At 35.6% G+C, this 23,822-nt stretch overlaps 1 protein-coding gene across 1 annotated transcript in view; it reads left to right on the top strand.

The window, feature by feature from the left end:
• The first annotated feature begins 3,356 nt into the window (after positions 1-3,356).
• Positions 3,357-23,822, top strand: part of ZNF475 (zinc finger protein 475) — a 71,905-nt gene continuing 51,439 nt past the window's right edge. The window contains exon 1 of the mRNA XM_007449037.1: positions 3,357-3,502. The gene's annotated coding sequence lies outside the window, so the exon portion shown is untranslated. The remainder of the gene's footprint in view (positions 3,503-23,822) is intronic.

Genomic DNA, 23,822 nt, shown 5'->3' with positions numbered 1-23,822 from the left:
TTATGGTTTTTATTCTTCTGTTTGCTAATATGGTGAATCACACTGATTGATTTGCATGTATTGAAGAATCCTTGCATGCCTGGGATAAACCCCACTCGATCATGGTGTATGATCCTTTTAATGTGTTGTTGGATTCTGTTTGCTAGTATTTTGTTGAGGATTTTTGCATCTATGTTCATCAGAGATATTGGCCTATAGTTTTCTTTTTTTTATGACATCTTTGTGTGGTTTGGTATCAGGGTGATGGTGGCCTCGTAGAATGAGTTTGGGAGTGTTCCTTTTTCTTCAATTTTTTGGGAAGAGTTTGAGAAGGATGGGTGTTAGCTCTTCTCTAAATGTTTGTTAGAATTCGCCTGTGAAGCCATCTGATCCTGGGCTTTTGTTTGTTGGAAGAGTTTTAATCACAGTTTCAATTTCAGTGCTTGTGATTGGTCTGTTCATAGTTTCTATTTCTTCCTGGTTCAGTCTCAGAAAGTTGTGCTTTTCTCAGAATTTGTCCATTTCTTCCAGATTGTCCATTTTATTGGCATAGAGTTGCTTGTAGTAATCTCTCATGATCCTTTGTATTTCTGCAGTGTCAGTTGTTACTTTTCCTTTTTCATTTCTAATTCTGTTGATTTGAGTCTTCCCCCCTTCTTGATGAGTCTGGCTAATGGTTTATCAATTTTATTTATCTTCTCTAAGAACCAGCTTTTAGTTTTGTTGATCTTTGCTATTGTTTCCTTCATTTCTTCTTCATTTATTTGTGATCTGATCTTTATGATTTATTTCCTTCTGCTAACTTTAAGGTTTTTTTTTTTTTCTTCTTTCTCTAATTGCTTTAGGTTTAAAGTTAGGTTGTTTATTTGGGATTTTTCTTGTTTCTTGTGGTAGGATCATATTGCTATAAACTTCCCACTTAGAACAGCTTTTGCTGCATCCCATAGGTTTTGAGTCATCGTGTTTTCATTGTCATTTGTTTCTAGGTATTTTTTGATTTCCTCTCTGATTTCTGCAGTGATCTCTTGGTTATTTAGTAGTGTATTGTTTAGCCTCCATGTGTTTGTATTTTTTACAGTTTTCTTCCTGTAATTGATTTCCAATATCACAGCGTTGTGGCCAGAAAAGATATTTAATATGACTTCAATTTTCTTACATTTACCAAAGTTTTGTGACCCAAGATATGGTCTATCCTGGAGAATATTCCATGAGCACTTGAGAAGAAAGTGTATTCTGTTGTTTTTAGATAGAATGTCCTATAAATATCAATTAAGTCCATCTTGTTTAATGTGTCATTTAAAGCTTGTGTTTCCTTATTTATTTTCATTTTGGATGATCTGTCCATTGGTGTAAGTGGGGTGTTGAAGTCCCCTACTATGATTGTGTTATTGTCGATTTCCTCTTTTATGGCTGTTAACATTTGCCTTATATGTTGAAGTGCTCCTATATTGGGTGCATAAATATTTACAATTGTTATATCTTCTTCTTGGATTGATCCCTTGATCATTAATTATGTAGTGTCCTTCTTTGTCTCTTGTAGTAGTCTTTATTTTAAAGTCTCTTTTGTCTGATATGAGAATTGCTGTTCCAACTTTCTTTTGATTTCCATTTGCATGGAATATCACTTTCCGTCTTTCAGTCTGTATGTGTCCCTAGGTCTGAAGTGGGTCTCTTGTAGACAGCCTATATACAGGTCTTGTTTTTGTAACCATTCAGCCATTCTATGTCTTTTGGCGGGAGCATTTAATCCATTTGCATTTAAGGTAATTATCGAATGTATGTTCTTATTACCATTTTCTTAATTGTTTGGGGTTTGTTTTTGTAGGTCTTTTCCTTCTTTTGTGTTTCCCACCTAGTGAAGTTCCTTTAGCATTTGTTGTAGAACTGGTTTGGTAGTGCTGAATTCCCTTTGTTTTTGCTTCTCTGAAAAGCTTTTGATTTCTGTGTCGAATCTGAATGAGATCCTTGCTGGGTAGAGTAATCTTGGTTGTAGGTTTTTCCCTCTCATCACTTTAAATATGTCCTGCCTCTCCCTTCTGGCTTGCAGAGTTTCTGCTGAAAGATCAGCTGTTAACCTTATGGGGATTCCCTTTTATGTTATTTGTTGCTTTTCCCTGGCTGCTTTTAATATTTTTCCTTGTATTTGATTTTTGATAGTTTGATTAATATGTGTCTCGGCATGTTTCTCTTTGGGTTTATCCTGCATGGTACTCTCAGCCCTTCCTGGACTTGACTGACTGTTTCCTTTAGGGACGTTTTCGACTATAATCTCTCGAAATGTTTTCTCAGACCCTTTCTTTTTCTCTTCTTCTTCTGGAACCCCTATAATTCAAATGTTGGTGCATATAATGTTGTCACAGAGGTCTCTGAGACTGTTCTCAATTCTTTTCATTCTTTTTTCTTTATTCTGGCAGGCCGATTCTTAACCACTGTGCCACCAGGAAAGTCCAGGATTTTGGAATCTTGAAAGTTAGAGTTGTTTCCCCTAATTCCTAGCCCTAAAGAACATTTAATAAAATGTTTCTTAATTTCATCATCCAGTGCTAACTGCTGTTAACATTTTAGTATATGTTCTTTCAGCTCATGCATGTGGGCATGTGCTTGCATACACAGACACACACACGCACATTTTAATGAGATTATATTATTTATTCTGCCTTGTACCTTCTCTTTTTCGTTTAGAAATATATTATGGACTTTTTCCTATGTTAATAAACTTTTTTACCTCATCAGGTTTAATACTTACAGAATTTAAAAAATAATGTTTTTAGGATTGTACTATGATTAGCTTAATATCTCAGAGTCTTTTTATATGTAGGGTTTTTAAAAATCTTTATTTTGGATACATTTTTAAATGTTGACCTTAGTTTTTAAAAATGTTTTCTATATTTTAAGACACATTAGAAAATAAACTAATTATCTTCTGCATCTTGCATTTCATTATATTTTGGACCAACACACACTTTGAGAACCATGGAGAATATCCATCTCCCTCTTTTAGAAGAGGTCAAGCATTCCTATATAGATGATACTTTTTAAAGACCCTAGAAAAAATCAATAGGAAAATCAGTAATTTCTTTTCTTCCTTAGGAAAAAAAAAGTGTTTCCACCCCATTCCATTGCCAAGAAGAGCCTTGTGACTTAAATTAATCTGCCTCCCTTTCTGTGATGTTTAGTCCACTGGTAAAACTCCCAGAGTCAACTTTAAAGAAAGTTGAGATCCATACCTATTTTGCTGTCTGTTTCTGAGTTTCTTCACCCCTTGTTTTGGAGTTTTCCAATCTGTTACTATAGAACTCAGTCCTGTCCCTTTTGTTGACAGGTTGCCAGGAAACATCCTGGCAACAAAGGCTGGGGTTCCTGTTCCAGGCAGCCTCACATACTACATGAACTCTTGCAAGAGGGGATGTGAATCGTGGAGCTCCCAGCTATTCTGCTCCTGTTTCCACCAGCTCCCTCACTGAGGGGTTCAGCAGGCCATGACAAAAGCCAAAATAGAAAGATGAAGAACAAATGTTACAAGGTGAGTCTCCCAGAAGGTGTTCTTTCTTGGTTGTCTGTCTCAAATCTTACCTTTCAACTAGCAATAATAATCTTGATCTCTTCCACTTCCTTCTCCCCACTATGTAGTAATATTTCCTTGCTATAGAAAAGGAATCCAAAGAAAAGTAACCAATTCCTAAGTTAAAAAAAACCCTCAAATACTACTTAACAAATGAATAAATATTATTTTACTTCATTGGATGATTCTGACAATAATTGAACTATGGATTAAATGTTTTAATGGCTAAAAGAATCAAATTCCATTTAAAGGGATCATTTTTAAAATTTTCTTAAGAAAAGTTGATAAAATATATTTTTAACATAAATTCAGAATTATATGTTTATAAGCCAGATTATCCATGAAAGAAAAGGCTATAGTTACTCAGTTGACTTGGTAGTTTTTTTTTAATTGAGATAAAATTCACATGGAGTGAAATGTAACTGATCTTAGGTTTAAATTCAAGTTCCTAAAAAAAACAATGAATTTGATATATATATATAACCATGTAAACCATCACCTTAATCAAGACATAGGACATTTCTATCACTCAGAAAGTTTCCTCACATCCCTTCCAGTCAGTCTCCCCTCCATAGGCAACCACTGTTCTGATTTCTATTACTAGAGAATAATTTGGCTGTTCATGAATTCTATATGAGTAGAATCATACAGTATGTATTCTTGTATCTGACTTCATTGACTCAGCAGAATGTTTTTGAGATTGTTCCTGTTGCTGTGTATATAAGTAGTTCAATTCCTTCTATAGGTGAGTATTAATGCAGTATAGAATTATTCCACATCTGTTTATCTATTTTCCTATTGATTGATATTTGGTTTGTTTCCAGTTTGGGTCTCCTATAACTAAAGCTGATTTAAACATTCTTGCACAAGTCTTTTGGTGGACATATGTTTTCATTTATCTTGGGTTCAGACCTAGGACTAAAACTGATGGATGATAGGGTAGACATATGTTTATCTTTATAAGGAGCATGAAATGATATGTCACTGTGGTTATAATTTGCATTTCCTTCATGACTAATGAAGTTAAGCATTTTTACACAAGCTTGTTGGAGATTTGCATCTCTTTTTTGTTAAGTATCTATTCATATTTCTTGCCCGTTTTAAATGTGTTTTTATTTTTATATCATCTTTATTGATACATAATTCACATACAATAAAATGCACCCATTTTAAGTACACAATCTGATGAGTTTTGCAAGTGATTACATCCATTTTACCACCAAAGATAAAATATAAGAATATGTCCATTAACTTTGTATTTCATTCTCCACCCACCTACCCACCAAGTAATCACTGATCTACTTTCTGTCACAGATTAGCTTTGACTGTTTAGAATTTCATATAAATGAAATAATTCAGTATATTCTCTTTTGCATATGATTTCTTTTATTCAGTATAATATGTTTGAAAGAGATCTATGTCATTGTGTGTAATTTGTTCATTTTTATTGTGGAGTAATATTCTGTTGTATGAATGTGCCATAATTGGTTTATCCATTTACCTGTTAATGTGTATTTATGTTGTTTCCAGTTTTTCACTGTTAAGAGCTGTTATGAACATTTGTTTTATATTCTATTTGTGGACATATATTTTCATTTCTCTAGGATAATTATTTAGGGACAGAATGTCCATGTCATTAGGTAGATATATATTTAACTTTATGAGAAATTGCCAGATGGTTCTCCAGAGTGGTTGTAATGTTTCACATGCCCACCAGGCATATATGGGAGTTTTGTTTCTTTCACATCCTAACACTTGGTATTGGTAATTTAAAAAATTTTAGCCATCCTAGTGTGTGTACAGTGGTATCTCTGTGGTTTTAATTTACATTTTCCTGACGAACAACAACTAATGGTATATACTATTGTTTCATGAGCTTGTTGATATTTTATACATTTTCTGTTGTGAATAATCTATTCAAAGCTTTTACCCGAATTAGGCAATCCATATTGGGTTGCTTGCCATATATGTGTCAAATATATGTATTGAAAACATTTCTTCCCAATCTGTGGCTTATCTTTTAATTTTCTTAATGGTATTTTTTAAAGAGTAGAAGTTTCTAATTTATATGAAGTAAAATTTTAACTTCTTTTTCTTTTATGTTTAGTGCTTTTTTGTGTTTTGTCTAAGAACTCTTTGAAAATATTGAGGTCATAAAGTATTTTCCTATACTTTCCTCTAGAAGCTTTATAGTTTTAATTTTTGTATGTAGTTCTATGATCCATCTCGAGTTAATTTTTGTGTTTGGTGACAGTAGGTGGTTGATATTCATTTTTCCACTACATGAAACCAGTGGTTCCACCATCATTTGTTAAAAGATTTTCCTTGCTCTATTGAATTGTCTTGGCATCTTTGTCAAAAAAGAATTGATCACATATGTGAATCAGCCATATTTCTGAACTCTATTCGGCTACATTAATCTATTTATTTGTCTTTATTGGCATCATTAATTTTTAATAAGCCAGCTCATCTTGGCTTGCATGTAATGAAACAAATATTCAAAACAGATATACAAGTTGAGTCCTTCCATGACTGCTTGCCAGTGGAACCATGCACAAGAGTTTGAATCAGGTTGGGCATTCTGTCTTGTACGTTGTCCAAATCTTTACCTAGGCAGTAATCTGATTTTAAGCAATTCTGTAATAAGCAAAAGCCAAAAATATACAGTTATAAATTTAATCAAGAATGATAATCCCAGGAAAAGGGATGTATTTTTCAAACCCATTTACACAGAATGTAGCTTGAACTTAATTTTCATTTGTTCAATAATTTATTGAGTGTCTACTGTATTCCAGACACTGTTCTAGACAAGGAAAGTGGGAGGAAAATATTTCTTTGTTCATAATTTCTGTAAGGAAACAATACTTAATATAATCTCTACTCTATTGCCTGTTTAACAGTGTATGTCTCACAATTATAGAGAAAAGAAACCCTATGCCTGATAAAATAAGCATCAGATTAAAAGTTTTTATGCGTTCCTATGAATTGACAGAAAATTATCAGCACTCAAATGTTTAATAAGGAAAAACATTTCCTCAGTCTTTCCAAGTTTGCTATCACCATCATAAATATCCATTTCTTTTGAGCCTGAGAATGTAAGCTATCATTTCTGTCAGTTGCATTTTCCAACTTATTTTAGAAATTGAATCTTATATGTTATTTCTAAGAGAACTTCGTTCATAAACTGGACCTAATATGTCTGTTTCTTCTCTGGATCTATATAATTTAAATGAATATTATTTTATTCTATTTTTAAATTTTTTTAAATTTAATTTAATTTAATTTTTATACAGCAGGTTCTTATTAGTCATCAATTTTATACACATCAGTGTAGACATGTTAATTCCAATCACCCAATTCATCACACCACCATCCTCACACCCCATGGTTTTCCTCCCTTTGTGTCCATATGTTTGTTCTCTACATCTGTATCTCAACTTCTGCCCTGCAAACCGGTTTATCTGTACCTTTTTTCTAGGTTCCACACACATGTGTTAATATATGATATTTGTTTTTCTCTTTCTGACTTACTTCACTCTGTATGACAGTCTCTAGATACATCCACGTCTCAACAAATGACCCAATTTCATTCCTTTTTATGGCCGAGTAATATTCCATTGTGTATATGTACCACAACTTCTTTATCCATTCATCTGTTGATGGGCATTTTGGTAGCTTCCATGACCTGGCTATTGTAAATAGTGCTGCAATGAACATTGGGGTGCATGTGTCTTTCTGAATTATGGTTTTCTCTGGGTATATGCCCAGTAGTGGGATTGCTGGATCATATGGTAATTCTATTTTTGTTTTTTTAAGGAACCTCCATACTGTTCTCCATAGTGGCTGTATCAATTTACATTCTCACCGACAGTGCAAGAGGGTTCCCTTTTCTCCACACCCTCTCCAGCATTTGTTGTTTGTAGATTTTCTGATGATGCCCATTCTAACTGGTGTGAGGTGATACCTCATTGTAGTTTTAATTTGCATTTCTCTAATAATTACTGGTGTTGTGCAGCTTTTCATGTGCTTCTTGGCCATCTGTATGTCTTCTTTGGAGAAATGTCTATTTAGGTCTGCTGCCCATTTTTGGATTGGGTTGTTTGTTTCTTTAATATTGAGCTGCATGAGCTGTTTACATATTTTGGAGATTAATCCTTTGTCTGTTGATTCATTTGTAAATATTTTCTCCCATTCTGAGGGTTGTCTATTCGTCTTGTTTATGGTTTCCTTTGCTGTTCAAAAGCTTTGAAGTTTCATTAGGTCCCATTTGTTTATTTTTGTTTTTATTTCCATTACTCTAGGAGCTGGGTCAAAAAGGATCTTGCTGTGATTTATGTCATAGAGTGTTCTTCCTATGTTTTCCTCTAAGAGTTTTATAGTGTCCAGTCTTACATTTAGGTCTCGAATCCATTTTGAGTTTATTGTTGTGTATGGTATTAGGGAGTGTTCTAATTTCATTCTTTTACATGTAGCTGTACAGTTTTACCAGGACCACTTATTGAAGAGACTGTCTTTTCTCCATTGTATATCCTTGCCTCCTTTGTCATAGATTAGTTGACCATAGGTGTGTGGGTTTATCTCTGGGCTTTCTATCTTGATCCATTGATCTATGTTTCTGTTTTTGTGCCAGTACTATATTATCTGGATTACTGTGGCCTTGTAGTATACTCTGAAGTCAGGGAGTCTGATTCCTCCTGCTCCAATTTTTTCCTTCAAGACTGCTTTGGCTATTCGGAGTCTTTTGTGTCTCCATACAAATTTTAAGATTTTTTGTTCTAGTTCTGTAAAAACTGCCATTGGTAATTTGATAGGGATTGCACTGAATCTGTAGATTGCTTTGGGTAGTTTAGTCATTTTCACAATATTGATTCTTCCAATCCAAGAACATAGTATATCTCTCCATCTGTTTTTATGATCTTTAATTTCTTTCATCAGTGTCTTATAGTTTTCTGCATACAGGTCTTTTGTCTCCCTAGGTAGGTTTATTCCTACGTATTTTATTCTTTTTGTTGTAATGGTAAATGGAAGTGTTTTCTTAATTTCTCTTTCAGATTCTTCATCATCAGTGTATAGGAATGCAAGAGATTTCTGTGCATTAATTTTGTACCCTGCAACTTTACCAACTTCATTGATTAGCTCTAGTAGTTTTCTGGTGGCATTTTTAGGATTCTCTATGAATAGTATCATGTCATCTGCAAACAGTGACAGTTTTACTTCTTCTTCTCCAATTTGTATTTCTTTTATTTCTTTTTCATCTCTGATTGCTGTGGCTCGGACTTCCAAAACTATGTTGAATAACAGTGGTAAGATTGGACATCCTTGTCTTGTTCCTGATCTTAGAGGAAATGTGTTCAGTTTTTCACCATTGAGAATGATGTTTGCTGTGGATTTGTCATATATGGCCTTTATTATGTTGAGATAGTTTCCCTCTATGCACACTTTCTAGAGAGTTTTTATCATAAGTGGGTGTTGAATTTTGTCGAAAGCTTTTTCTGCATCTATTGAGATGATCATATGGTTTTTATTCTTCAATTTGTTAATATAGTGTATCACATTGATTTGCATATATTGAAGAATTGTTGCATCCCTGGGATAAATCCCACTTGATCATGCTGTATGATCCTTTTAATATGTTGTTGGATTCTGTTTGCTAGTATTTTGTTGAGGATTTTTGCATCTATATTCATCAGTGATATTGGTCTTTAATTTTCTATTTTTGTAGTATCTTTGTCTGGTTTTGTATCGGGGTGATGGTGGCCTCATAGAATGAGTTTGGGAGTACTCCTTCCTCTGCAATTTTTTGGAAGAGTTTGAGAAGGATGGGTGTTAGCTCTTCTCTAAATGTTTGATAGAATTCACCTGTGAAGCCATCTGGTCCTGGATTTTTGTTTGTTGGAAGATTTTTAATCACAGTTTCAATTTCATTACTTGTGATTGGTCTGTTCATATTTTCTATTTCTTCCTGGTTCAGTCTTTGAAGGTTATACCTTTCTAAGCATTTGTCCATTTCTTCCAGGTTATCCATTTTATTGGCATAGAGTTGCTTGTAGTAGTCTCTTAAGATGCTTTGTATTTCTGTGGTGTCTGTTGTAACTTCTCCTTTTTCATTTCTAATTTTATTGATTTGAGTCCTCTCCCTTTTTTTCTTGTTGAGTCTGGCTAATAGTTTATCAATTTTCTTTATATTTTCAAAGACCAGCTTTTTGTTTTACTGATCTTTGCTATTGTTTTCTTTGTTTCTATTTCATTTATTTCTGCTCTGATCTTTATGATTTATTTCCTTCTGCTAACTTTGGGTTTTGTTTTTTCTTCTTTCTCTAGTTATTTTAGGTGTAAGGTTAGATTGTTTATTTGAGATTTTTATTGTTTCTTGAGGTAGGCTTGTATAGCTATAAACTTCCGTCTTAGACTGCTTACACTGCATCCCATAGGTTTTGGATCATTGTATTTCCATTGTCATCTGTCTCTAGGTATTTTTTCATTTCCTCTTTGATTTCTTCAGTGGTCTCTTGGTTATTTAGTAACATATTGTTTAGCCTTCATGTGTTTGTGTTTTTTATGTTTTTTTCCCTGTAATTTATTTCTAATCGCATAGCATTGTGGTCAGAAAAGATGCTTGATATGATTTCAATTTTCTTAAATTTACTGAGGCTTGATTTGTGACCCAAGATGTGATCTATCCTGGAGAATGTTCTGTGCGCATTTGAGAAGAAAGTGTAATCTGCTGTTTTTGGATGGAATGTCCTATAAATATCAATTAAATCTATCTGGTCTATTGTGTCATTTAAAGCTTCTGTTTCCTTATTTATTTTCATTTTGGGTCATCTGTCCATTGTAAGTGAGGTGTTAAAGTCCCCCACTATTATTGTGTTACTATTGATTTGCTCTTTTATAGCTGTTAGTAGTTGCCTTATGTATCGAGGTGTTCCTATGTTGGGTGCATATATATTTATAATTGTTATATCTTCTTCTTGGATTGATCCCTTGATCATTATGTAGTGTCCTTCCTTGTCTCTTGTAACATTTTTTATTTTAAAGTCTATTTTATTGGATATGAGTATTGCTACTCCAGCTTTCTTTTGATTTCCATTTGCATGGAATATCTTTTTCCATCCCCTCACTTTCAGTCTGTATGTGTCCCTGGGTCTGAAGTGGGTCTCTTGTAGACAACATATATATGGGTCTTGTTTTTGTATCCATTCAGCAAGCCTGTGTCTTTTGGTTGGAACATTTAATCCATTCACGTTTAAGGTATATTCCTATGACCATTTTCTTAATTGTTTTGTTTCTGTTTTTGTGGGTCCTTTTCTTCTCTTGTGTTTCCCAGTTAAGGAAGCTCCTTTAGCATTTGTTGTAGAGCTGGTTTGGTGGTGCTAAATTCTCTTAGCTTTTGCTTGTCTGTAAAGCTTTTGATTTCTCCATCAAATCTGAATGAGATCCTTGCCGCGCAGAGTAATCCTGGTTGTAGGTTCTTCCCTTTCATCACTTTAAGTATATCATGACACTCCCTTCTGGCTTGTAGAGTTTCTGCTGAGAAATCAGCTGTTAACCTTACAGGAGTTCCTTTGTATGTTATTTGTCATTTTTCCCTTGCTGCTTTCAATAATTTTTCTTTGTCTTTAATTTTTGCCAATTTGATTACTATGTGTCTTGACATGTTTCTCCTTCAGTTTATCTGGTATGGGACTCTCTGTGCTTCCTGGATTTGGGTGGTTATTTCCTTTCCCATGTTTGGAAAGTTTTCAACTATAATCTCTCCAAATATTTTCTCGGGTCCTTTCTCTCTCTCTTCTCCTACTGGGACCCCTATAATACGAATGCTGTTGTGTTTCATGTTGTCCCAGAGGTCTCTTGGGCTGTCTTCATTCTTTTTTCTTTATTCTGTTCCACAGCAGTGAATTCCACCATTCTGTCTTCCAGGTCACTTATCTGTTCTTCTGCCTCAGTTATTCTGCTATTGATTCCTTCTAGTGTAGTTTTCATTTCAGTTATTGTATTTTTCATCTCTGTTTGTTTGTTCTTTAATTCTTCTAGGTCTTTGTTAAACATTTCTTGCATCTTCTCGATCTTTGGCTCCATTCTTTTTCCAAGGTCCTGGATCATCTTCACTATCATTATTCTGAATTCTTTTTCTGGAAGGTTGCCTATCTCCTCTTCATTTAGTTGTTTTTCTGGGGTTTTATCTTGTTCCTTCATCTGGTATGTAGCCCTCTGCCTTTTCATCTTGCCTATCTTTCTGTGAATGTGGTTTTTTATCCACAGGCTGCAGGATTGTAGTTCTTCTTGCTTCTGCTGTCTGCCCTCTGGTGGATGAGGCTATCTAAGAGGCTTGTGTAGATTTTCTGATCAGTATTATTATTTTAAGTAATTTCCCCAAACTCTCTGGTGAATGAAACATTTTCAGGCATATATGCAATTCCAGAAAAAAGCTGTGAGTGGTGAAGAATGTGAATGATTCCAGAGCACCCTTCCTGAGGCAGCAGTGGAGATTCCCATGGAGTCTTAAAAACATAGAGAAAGCTTTTCTAAATAGTACAGTATACAAGTACAGCAGGAGGCACACACAGTGTTGGGGGCAACAGGAAAGGAAAATGTAAAGGAGGCAAGTTGCTAACAGTTCAAAAGTGATGACAAACTGCAAATAGAATTTCCACAGTGCGGTGTGACCAAACATTTATTTCAGAGAAGCCTCTAAAGAGGAGGCTAATGGAGTTCTCTGCAAACAAAATTTAATAGGATTCTGGTTGTGCTGAATGTTATTTTGTAGATTCACATTGATTAATAATTGGATGTTTCACTGTTAAAATAAAATGGAGTCTCGTTTGTATGCTCTAATTCAGGGGTTAGGAAACCTTTCCTATAAATGGCCACGTAATAACTAATTTAGCCCTCATAGGCAAAAGCAGTCAAGACAAATACATAAATGAACAAGCATGGCTCTGTTCCAGTAAAACCTGATTTACAAAAAGAGGTGGACGGCTGGCCAGGTTTGACCAGTGAGCCCTAGTTTGTTGACACTTGTTCTAATCTTCAAGGAATTCTGATAAAATATCTTCCAAAATTATACACTGACCTTTAAAGAACTGTGGCCTTGAAACTGTTCTTCCTCAGAATGCCCGGTACTTTGGGGGGCTCTCTTCAGAAGAAATATGACTTCAAAGGAGAATTAAACGTTGAAAGTAATATGTATTCAAAATGCATGTGGTCAAGAAAGACAATATATGAATAAGCTCAGCTCAGGAAAGCGTAACTCTGTGTTTTTCCTTCAGTTTTCTACCTAGTCATACAGCACCCGATACATGTGTCTACCTAATCATAAGGCTTCCTCTGGTATGCTTGTCTAGCTCTGTTCTTGGGGGGAGCTCTATGCCGTAGATGCTCGTTGCTCATTGCTTGATGAGCAGTCTTTACCATAAGGTCCAGGGCTTGGTCCAAGCCAATGACTGGATTCTCTTTTCTCTTAGATTTGGTAAATAGGCAGTCTTCCTTCAGTATCCTTGGGCGTTTGGATCCAGGACCTCCTGTGGGAACCAAAATTCATGGATGCTCAAGTCCCTTATACAAAATGGTGTAATATTTGCATATGGCCTATGCATATCCTCCAGTATACTTTTAAATCCTCTCTAGATTACTTGTAATACCTAATACAAAGTAAATGCTATGTAAATAGTTGTAAATACAATGTAAATAATATGTAAATAGTTCCCAGTGTATGGAAAATTCAAGTTTTTTTTTTTTTAGCTTTCTGGACATTTAAAAAATATTTTTGATCTGATGTTGGTTGATTCTGCAGATGCAAAACCCACAGGTATGAGTGACTGACTATAGTTATGCTTCTAAATCTAGAATGATAATCCCTTTTTTAAAAATTATTGTAATATAGTTTATTTACAATGTTGTGTTAGTTTCAAGTGTACAGCCAAGTGATTCAGTTATACATATACATATATTCATTCTTTTTCAAATTCTTTACCCATATAGGTTATTACAAAATATTGAGTAGAGTTCCCTGTGCTATACAGTAGGTCCTTGTTGGTTATCTATTTTATATATAGTAGGTGTATATGCTAATCCCAAGCTCCTAGTTTAGTCCTCACCCCACCCCAGCATTTCCCCTTTGGTAACTGTGACTTTGTTTTCAAAATCTGTTAATCTGTTTCTGTTTTATAAATGAGTGCATTTGTATCATTTTTTAAAAATTAGATTCCACATATGAGTGATATATTTGTCTTTCTCTGTCTGACATACTTCACTTAGTATGACAATCACTAGGTCCATCCATGTTGCTGCAAATGGCATTGTTTCATTCTTTTATATGTCTGAGTAATATTCCGTTGTATATATGTACCACATTCGCTTTATCCATTCATCTGTCAATAGTCATTTAGGTTGCTTGCATGTCTTGATTATTGTAAATAGTGCTGCTATGAATATTGGGGTGCATGTATCTTTTCGAAGCATGGTTTTCTCCAGATGTGTGCCCAGGGCTGGGATTGCTGTATCATATGGTAACTCTATTTTTAGTTTTTTAAGGAACCTGCATACTGTTCTCTATAGTGGTTGTACCAGTTTACATTCCCACCAATGGTGTATGTGGGGTACCTTTTCTCCACACCCTCTCCAGCATTTATTGTTTGTAGACTATTTGATGATGGCCATTCTGACCAGGGTGAGGTGGTACCTCATTGTAGTTTTGATTTGCATTTCTCTAATAATTAGTGATGTTGAGCATCTTTTCATGTGTTTTTTGGCCATCGTGTGTCTTCTTTGGAGAAATGTCTGTTTAGATCTTCTGCCCATTTTTTGATTGGGTTGTTGGTTTTTTTGATATTGAGCTGCATGAGTTGTTTGTATATTTTGGAGATTAAACCCTTTCACTCACTTCATTTGCAAATATTTTCTCCCATTCTGTTGGTTGTCTTTTCATCTTGTTTATTATTTCCTTTGCTGTGCAAAAGCTTTTAATTTCATTAGGTCCCACTTGTTTATTTTTGTTTTAATTTTCATTACTCTAGAATGTGGATCCAAAAAGATATTGCTGCAGATTACTAATCCCTTGAGTTAATATTGTTAAGAATATTAAACAAGGGTTAGATGGTCAGATATTCCTAAGACTTGAGAAAATACCACAAAACTAGCTTTGAATCCTTTCTTTCCAAAAGTCCTTTTCTGTTTTTATTCATCTATTTAATTAATGAGCTTGATTCTTATTTTAAAATTTAGATTAAAATTAAGCTAATCTTACTCAGCTCATTCAACATTCAACATATTTTGTCAGTGCCTACAACGTGCCTGGCACTGGACTAGGTGCTGGTCATCTAACTATGTAGAGAGCAAATGAGCCCCTAATGTTCATGGAGGTTACATCCAAGTGAGGGAAAAGAATACTACATAAGTAAACAAACAAACAAGGTAAAAACATGCTGTAAGAGCTGTGAAGAAAATAAACAGCCTTGTCATAACTGTGCACATAACTGTGATAGTGGTGGTGGCAGTGGTACATGTGTGCATTTGTATGTTCATGTGTGTGCATGTGTTCACACATGTTTTTGTATGTTGCCTGTGTGTGTGCGTGTTTCTGTGTTTTAGGACGAAACAAAGAAATTACTTGAGAAAGAGTAGTCAGGAAGAGTCTGTCTGTTTGAGTCAATGATATTTTAACAGAGATCTGGAAAATGAAATGAGAAAGCTATGCAAAGACGGGGAAGATTCTAGGCAGTGGCAAGAGCATGGGCAAAGCTCCTTTTCACTCTCTCCCCTAACCTACCCCAGCGTGAGAACGAGTTTGGTTTATTTGAGGAACCAAAAGGTGAACATGGATGAAGCACAGTACAGGTGGGAGAGAGTAAAGGGAGACCAAAGCAGAGGCTTAGGGACACACCAGGTTATAGAAGTTCAAGAGTTTGGATTTTATTTTGAGAATAGTGCAACAACCACAGAACATTTAGTCAGGGAGGTGTAGGATTTGTTTTATAACTTAAGTAGGTGAATATGACGGCTCTGAAAAAAGAAAGATTAGGCAGTGGGAGTGGTTATTCACCCATTATGCCTGAAACAGCATGTGGATGGTGAGGCACACCCATTCACCTGCGTGGCAGTACACTTAGGAGGGCAGGCAAAACATCACAAGAAGTTTTCCAACATCACTGGAAGAATGGAGACAGGTGTGAAAGAATATGGGAAAGGAGAGACATTAAGATACAAAAAGCAAAAAAGACAGAAGAGGAGAAAGTGAGCAGAAAGAAAATAGAAGATGACTAGTGTAAAATAAAATGTTTACTTTTCTGTGAAATCATTCAAATGCACTTATACAGGGATAAAAAATACTAAATCTTTTTTTTAGACTCTCTACTAGTCCCTTTTACCTTTTCTCTTGCTCTCCTCTCTCAATCCCACATCTCCCATGTAAGCCCACAAGAAGATCAAGAGCTTAGTTGGAGAGCTGGGGCAACAGAAGGCATCCTCATGATCATCTCACCTGCCTTCACTATCAGTATGACTTCTCCCAAGTCAAAAGATGTGGTCAAAGTTTATTTTAGTAAAATTACTGTGACATGAACAAAGAACAAAGTGAAAAGTATTGAGGATTGGAGATAGAAGAAATACACGGTTGGAGAAAGACTCAGAATTCAATGTTTAGCCAACAATTGTCCTTATTAGTACCATCTGACCTAGTTACAATCCAGCATATCATTACCAAATACATGCTAGATGGACTGGAATCTTGGCATGGATTCACTGCCAAATGAAGATTTTGACAATGATTATCAGTCTGTTCTCTTGACCTAGAAGGAATTTGGAGAGAGATGTATAGAGGTGTGTGTGTGTGTGTGTGTGTGTGTGTGTGTGTGTGTGTGTGTGTGGTGTGTGTGTGCGCGCGCACGCGCAATTAGAAGAAGAGTGCTCACCAAAGTGATAATAAATATAACTAATAAGATTCCAGCCTCTCGCCAAGTGTATATATTCATTGAAAGGATGGAAATACATATAGCTTGTGAAAAATTATTTATATTGTGGCTCTTTTTAAAATCAGAAATGTGTAGTAAGTAATTAGTTTTCATATTATTTGAATCACTTCAAGGCATTTTCTCTCAAAAATACCAAATGATTGTGCAATATTAAAATAAGATAAATCTTGGATTGCTTTATCTGTTCAGTTCCAAGTGAACCATAATATATATGAAACACATAACATTTCAATCAACAAAAATTAAACTCACATTTTCCTCTTCAGTTAGCCTATTTCCTATGTCAAATACCATGTCAAGTGGAGTTTAATTATTTTAACTATTGGGGTGGTTATGGGTAACAAGAAGTTTCCAAATAAACTTTTCAACAGAGACTCTCAGGAAATGCTTACTGATAAGTAGCACAGGAGCACTGTTCTAGCTGTAATTACTGAAATGGACACTATCCATTGTGTGACTAAATAAAATAGGTTAGGTTGTGATTCACCAAAAATTTAATAACATATAGTGTAACTGAATCTATTTCAATCTTAATTTTGTAACTGGAATTTTATAATTAATCAAGAGAGATAAAAATTTGTAGCCTAAAATTGTGTCATCCTTCCATATGATATTTACAAGACAGATTTAAAATCTATACATTTTCAAATAGTGATTTCATAATGTCTTAAGGTAGTTCAGCTTATTCTATTTCTCCCATATAATTGTGGTATTATAAGATTCTGGTATTCAAAAAATCAGAAAACTAGAAAAACTATGAACAAATAGTTACAACACTTAAATGGAAGCTTCAGAAGACAACTGTGAGAAAAGAACAGTGAACAGAAAAAGTGAAAACAACAAATTTATAAAGCCCACTGAAAGTAAATGCGGACTTACTAAATGCATCTCATCTGCACCTTCCCACCCTGGGATCCAGAATAATGAAATAATTCTCAAGATAGAGAGAAAGGAAAAGCCTTTTTAGTCACCTTAGGAGTTAATTGCCATATATGTCTTTTAGTGGAGTAGCCTTTGCAGATGGGACTTCTGGGCCTAAAAGGACAGGAAAGGTAAAGGAGGAGAATGAAAGGAAGAGGATGCTCACAATGACTCTTGTTGGTGTCCCATGGACCTTGGCTGATGGCATTCTCTGAAAAGTTCACCTGGAGGCTAGGATAACCACAAACCTTTACAGAAAAACTACAAAGGAAAAGAGTTCTGCTAGACCCTAGGATTGGTCCATCTGTCCTATATGAAGATAGTAGAATCACATAATTCAAATAATGCCATAGTAATAGTACAGTAGTTGCATCCATGAAAGAAAGGCCAAGACCATCACTGAAGCATTGGTATTATTGAGAATCTGATTGCTTCTTTTCAAAAAACACTTCTTAATTTGATAAAAAGATATGCCTCTGTTTCTTTAAGTGACTAGAGTAGGATTCTTTTTATTTGTAGTGACACACAATCCTAACAGATACATACGTGAAGTAAATGTACTGTAATAGCCTATTAACTCATAGATGGAAGGGTTGGATTATTTGGAAATATCTCTAATGGTGGTCGTGGTAATGGGAACTCAAAAATTATGTCCAAAATATCTGTTCCAGGACCCACTGCCAGAGGCAGCATTCTGGGATGAATGAATTATTAAATAAATCCAGCTCCAGCCAGGCCTTCTTAGTGGACTCAAGTGTACTTAGGGCATTTATTATAAGGATACATGTGCATGGAAACACAGGGGAATCAAACAGCCAGGCCTCGGGAAGCTCAAGAACTACCTGTTCCAGGGGAATTCCTAGCCAAAGAGTTGAATGGACTCTGTTCTCCAGGCCAAACACCAAAATAATGAATAGGTAATTTTTTTTTTTTTTTTTTTTTTGGCTGTACGCGGGCCTCTCACTGTTGTGGCCTCTCCCATTGTGGAGCACAGGCTCCGGACGTGCAGGCCCAGCGGCCATGGCTCACAGGCCCAGCCGCTCCGCGGCATGGGGGATCCTCCCGGACCGGGGCACGAACCCGCGTCCCCTGCATCGGCAGGCGGACTCTCAACCACTGCGCCACCAGGGAAGCCCTGAATAGGTAATTTTTATAAAAGCTTCAGAATTCTAGAGGGAAATCAAAGGAATTTTCAACCAAGTTCTTTTTATTTCTGCTGATTATTCAGTGTTAATAATCAGGTATTATCGCCATTGGCTTTTCAGCTCTATACTCATTATGTCTCTTTCTTGAATTGTTTCAAAAGCCTGAGTAGAACTAGAGACCCGACCCTGCTTTCCTTCACCTAGGAGAGGTGAAGAAAGAGCCCTATCCACAATCAAGCTCTGCAAGCCTGACCCGGTCACTGCTTTTCCACCTGTGAGGTGGCCCGCTTCCTCTTTTATATTTGACATTACAGACATTAGTAACATCTGAATATAATTTCTCATTTCTTATTTGGAACATTGTGACAAGCTTCTTCCATTCTCTAATAGAATTATCACAAATCTCCAGGAGTGCAGATATTCTCTAGAAATAGTGCAAGATATAAAGACTAAAGAACATTGTATGTCTTCTGCACCCAGGCAGCAGTGACAGCCCCTCATGGTTGCTCACCTGAGTGTTCCAACATTGGCCTGTTCCCATGCTCTACCCTGTTTCACCCACAGTCACTCCATCTCCTTCTTTTCTATCTTCTATTTTTTCTAATTTTTAAAAATTGAAGTGTAGTTGATTTACAATGTTGTGTTAGTTTCAGGTGTACAGCAAGGTGATTTGTGTGTGTGTGTGTGTGTGTGTGTATATGTATGCACACACACACACACACACACACACATATATATATATATATATACACACACAAGTATATATATTCATTTTCAGATACTTTTCCATTAGGTTATTACAAGATATTGAATATAGTTCTCTGTGCTATGCAGTAGGTCCTTATTGTTTATCTATTTTATATAGAGTAGTTTATATCTGTTAATCCCAAACTCCTAATTTATCCACCATCTCCCTCCCCAGCTTTCCCCTTTGGTAACCATAAGTTTGTTTTCTATGTCTGTGGGTCTATTTCTGTTTTGTAAATAAGTTCATTTGTATCATTTTTTTTGTAGAATCCACATGCAAGTGATATCATATGATATTTGTCTTTGTCTGACTTACTTCACTTAGTATGATAATCTCTAGGTCCATCCATGTTGCTGCAAGTGGCATTATTTCATTCTTTTTATGGCTGAGTAATATTCTATTGTATATATATTCCACATCTCCTTTTTAATTTAATTTAATTTTATTTTTTATTAATTTTTATTGGAGTATGGATGCTTTACAATGTTGTGTTAGCCTCCACTACATAACAAAATGAATCAGCCATACACATACAGATATCCCTTCCCTTTTGGACTTCCCTCCCGTTTAGGTTACCACAGTGCATTAGGTAGAGTTCCCTGTGCTATACAGTATGTTCCCATCAGTTGTCTGTTTTATACATAGTATCAGTAATGTATATGTGTCAATCCCAGTCTCCCAATTCCTCCCACCCCACCTCTTTCCCCCTTGGTATCCATACAGTTGTTCTCTACATCTTTGTCTCTGTTTCTGCTTTGCAAATAAAATCATCTGTACCATTTTTCTATATTCTACATATATGCATTATTATATACTATTAGCTTTTCTCTTTCTGATGTACTTCACTCTGTATGACACTCTCTAGGTCCATCCACGTCTCTACAAATGACCCAATTTTTTTCTTTTTATGGCTGAGTAATATTCCATTGTATATATGTACCACATCTTCTTTATCCATTCATCTCTGTGGACATTTAGGTTGCTTCCATGTCTGGCTATCGTAAATAATGCTGCTATGATCACTGGGGTACACATATCTTTTCAAATTAGAGTTTTCTCTGGGTATATGCTCAGGAGTGGTATTGCAGAATACTATGGTAACTCTATTTTTATTTTTTTAGAGAATCTCCATACTGTTCTCCACAGTGGCTGCACCAATATACATTCCCACCAATGGTGTAGGAGGGTTCCCTTTTCTCCACACCCTCTTTAGCTTTTATTATTTGTGCTCTTTTTGATAATGGCCATTCTTATTTGTGTGAGGTGATACCTCATTGTAGTTTTGATTTGCATTCCTCTAATAATTTGTGATGCTGAGCATCTTTTCATGTGCCTTTTGGCCATCTGTGTATGTCTTCTTTGGAGAAATATTTAGCTCTTCTACATAGTCTGTCTTCTTCTTAGGCATAATTTATTTGTTGTGATGTTTCATGCTGCTGTTCTTCAGCTTCATAACTCTTTTTCAGTGTCCTTTCTGCTTTGACAACCATTGCTGTTATCTTTTCCAAGAGAGGAATTGTGATTGAACCAGTTCATCTGTTCATGTCATAGACTACTGGTGAGCCTATGATGGATAGCCCTTGTCCAATGCCCAAGTTCTGACACAATCAGCTTGGGTTGGGGATCAGGAGTTGAATAATATGCTACAGAACATGACCACCCAGGGCCACCTATCTGCTGAGGGGGTGGGGCAGATTTCCTTAGCAGGGGCTGAGTATGACAAGCACCATAATTATAATATTTCATACTGCTTTGATCTGATAATTTTAAAAAATGTACTCATATTTCCCATAACTTTTCAGTATTTTTTTTTCCTTTTCAGGACTACAGGTCGGATTGTCTTTTAATGAAATATGAATAAAATGTTATTTGAATTAGCTGCAGAATGAAAATTTTGGAATTCATCAGAATATTTTTAAAAAGGAAGAATAATTTAAAAAATCTATAGTTAGTCTTCTAATTACATTTTTCAGCCTGCAGGATTATTTATGAAAATATGGGGCAGAAGACCTATTAGAACCATATAATAACAATTATGATATCATACTTACCACCTACCAGACAGTGTGCTAAGCATTTTATCTTACTTTCCGGGGCACGAACCCGCGTCCCCTGCATCGGCAGGCGGACTCTCAACCACTGCGCCACCAGGGAAGCCCTGAATAGGTAATTTTTATAAAAGCTTCAGAATTCTAGAGGGAAATCAAAGGAATTTTCAACCAAGTTCTTTTTATTTCTGCTGATTATTCAGTGTTAATAATCAGGTATTATCGCCATTGGCTTTTCAGCTCTATACTCATTATGTCTCTTTCTTGAATTGTTTCAAAAGCCTGAGTAGAACTAGAGACCCGACCCTGCTTTCCTTCACCTAGGAGAGGTGAAGAAAGAGCCCTATCCACAATCAAGCTCTGCAAGCCTGACCCGGTCACTGCTTTTCCACCTGTGAGGTGGCCCGCTTCCTCTTTTATATTTGACATTACAGACATTAGTAACATCTGAATATAATTTCTCATTTCTTATTTGGAACATTGTGACAAGCTTCTTCCATTCTCTAATAGAATTATCACAAATCTCCAGGAGTGCAGATATTCTCTAGAAATAGTGCAAGATATAAAGACTAAAGAACATTGTATGTCTTCTGCACCCAGGCAGCAGTGACAGCCCCTCATGGTTGCTCACCTGAGTGTTCCAACATTGGCCTGTTCCCATGCTCTACCCTGTTTCACCCACAGTCACTCCATCTCCTTCTTTTCTATCTTCTATTTTTTCTAATTTTTAAAAATTGAAGTGTAGTTGATTTACAATGTTGTGTTAGTTTCAGGTGTACAGCAAGGTGATTTGTGTGTGTGTGTGTGTGTGTGTGTATATGTATGCACACACACACACACACACACACACATATATATATATATATATACACACACAAGTATATATATTCATTTTCAGATACTTTTCCATTAGGTTATTACAAGATATTGAATATAGTTCTCTGTGCTATGCAGTAGGTCCTTATTGTTTATCTATTTTATATAGAGTAGTTTATATCTGTTAATCCCAAACTCCTAATTTATCCACCATCTCCCTCCCCAGCTTTCCCCTTTGGTAACCATAAGTTTGTTTTCTATGTCTGTGGGTCTATTTCTGTTTTGTAAATAAGTTCATTTGTATCATTTTTTTTGTAGAATCCACATGCAAGTGATATCATATGATATTTGTCTTTGTCTGACTTACTTCACTTAGTATGATAATCTCTAGGTCCATCCATGTTGCTGCAAGTGGCATTATTTCATTCTTTTTATGGCTGAGTAATATTCTATTGTATATATATTCCACATCTCCTTTTTAATTTAATTTAATTTTATTTTTTATTAATTTTTATTGGAGTATGGATGCTTTACAATGTTGTGTTAGCCTCCACTACATAACAAAATGAATCAGCCATACACATACAGATATCCCTTCCCTTTTGGACTTCCCTCCCGTTTAGGTTACCACAGTGCATTAGGTAGAGTTCCCTGTGCTATACAGTATGTTCCCATCAGTTGTCTGTTTTATACATAGTATCAGTAATGTATATGTGTCAATCCCAGTCTCCCAATTCCTCCCACCCCACCTCTTTCCCCCTTGGTATCCATACAGTTGTTCTCTACATCTTTGTCTCTGTTTCTGCTTTGCAAATAAAATCATCTGTACCATTTTTCTATATTCTACATATATGCATTATTATATACTATTAGCTTTTCTCTTTCTGATGTACTTCACTCTGTATGACACTCTCTAGGTCCATCCACGTCTCTACAAATGACCCAATTTTTTTCTTTTTATGGCTGAGTAATATTCCATTGTATATATGTACCACATCTTCTTTATCCATTCATCTCTGTGGACATTTAGGTTGCTTCCATGTCTGGCTATCGTAAATAATGCTGCTATGATCACTGGGGTACACATATCTTTTCAAATTAGAGTTTTCTCTGGGTATATGCTCAGGAGTGGTATTGCAGAATACTATGGTAACTCTATTTTTATTTTTTTAGAGAATCTCCATACTGTTCTCCACAGTGGCTGCACCAATATACATTCCCACCAATGGTGTAGGAGGGTTCCCTTTTCTCCACACCCTCTTTAGCTTTTATTATTTGTGCTCTTTTTGATAATGGCCATTCTTATTTGTGTGAGGTGATACCTCATTGTAGTTTTGATTTGCATTCCTCTAATAATTTGTGATGCTGAGCATCTTTTCATGTGCCTTTTGGCCATCTGTGTATGTCTTCTTTGGAGAAATATTTAGCTCTTCTACATAGTCTGTCTTCTTCTTAGGCATAATTTATTTGTTGTGATGTTTCATGCTGCTGTTCTTCAGCTTCATAACTCTTTTTCAGTGTCCTTTCTGCTTTGACAACCATTGCTGTTATCTTTTCCAAGAGAGGAATTGTGATTGAACCAGTTCATCTGTTCATGTCATAGACTACTGGTGAGCCTATGATGGATAGCCCTTG

The sequence above is a fragment of the Lipotes vexillifer genome, unplaced genomic scaffold (genome assembly GCF_000442215.2).
Source record: "Lipotes vexillifer unplaced genomic scaffold, Lipotes_vexillifer_v1.1 scaffold1124, whole genome shotgun sequence".
Lineage (NCBI taxonomy): Eukaryota > Metazoa > Chordata > Mammalia > Artiodactyla > Lipotidae > Lipotes > Lipotes vexillifer.
Note: the sequence above shows the minus strand (reverse complement) of the source record. Positions and strands in the feature narration are given on the sequence as shown.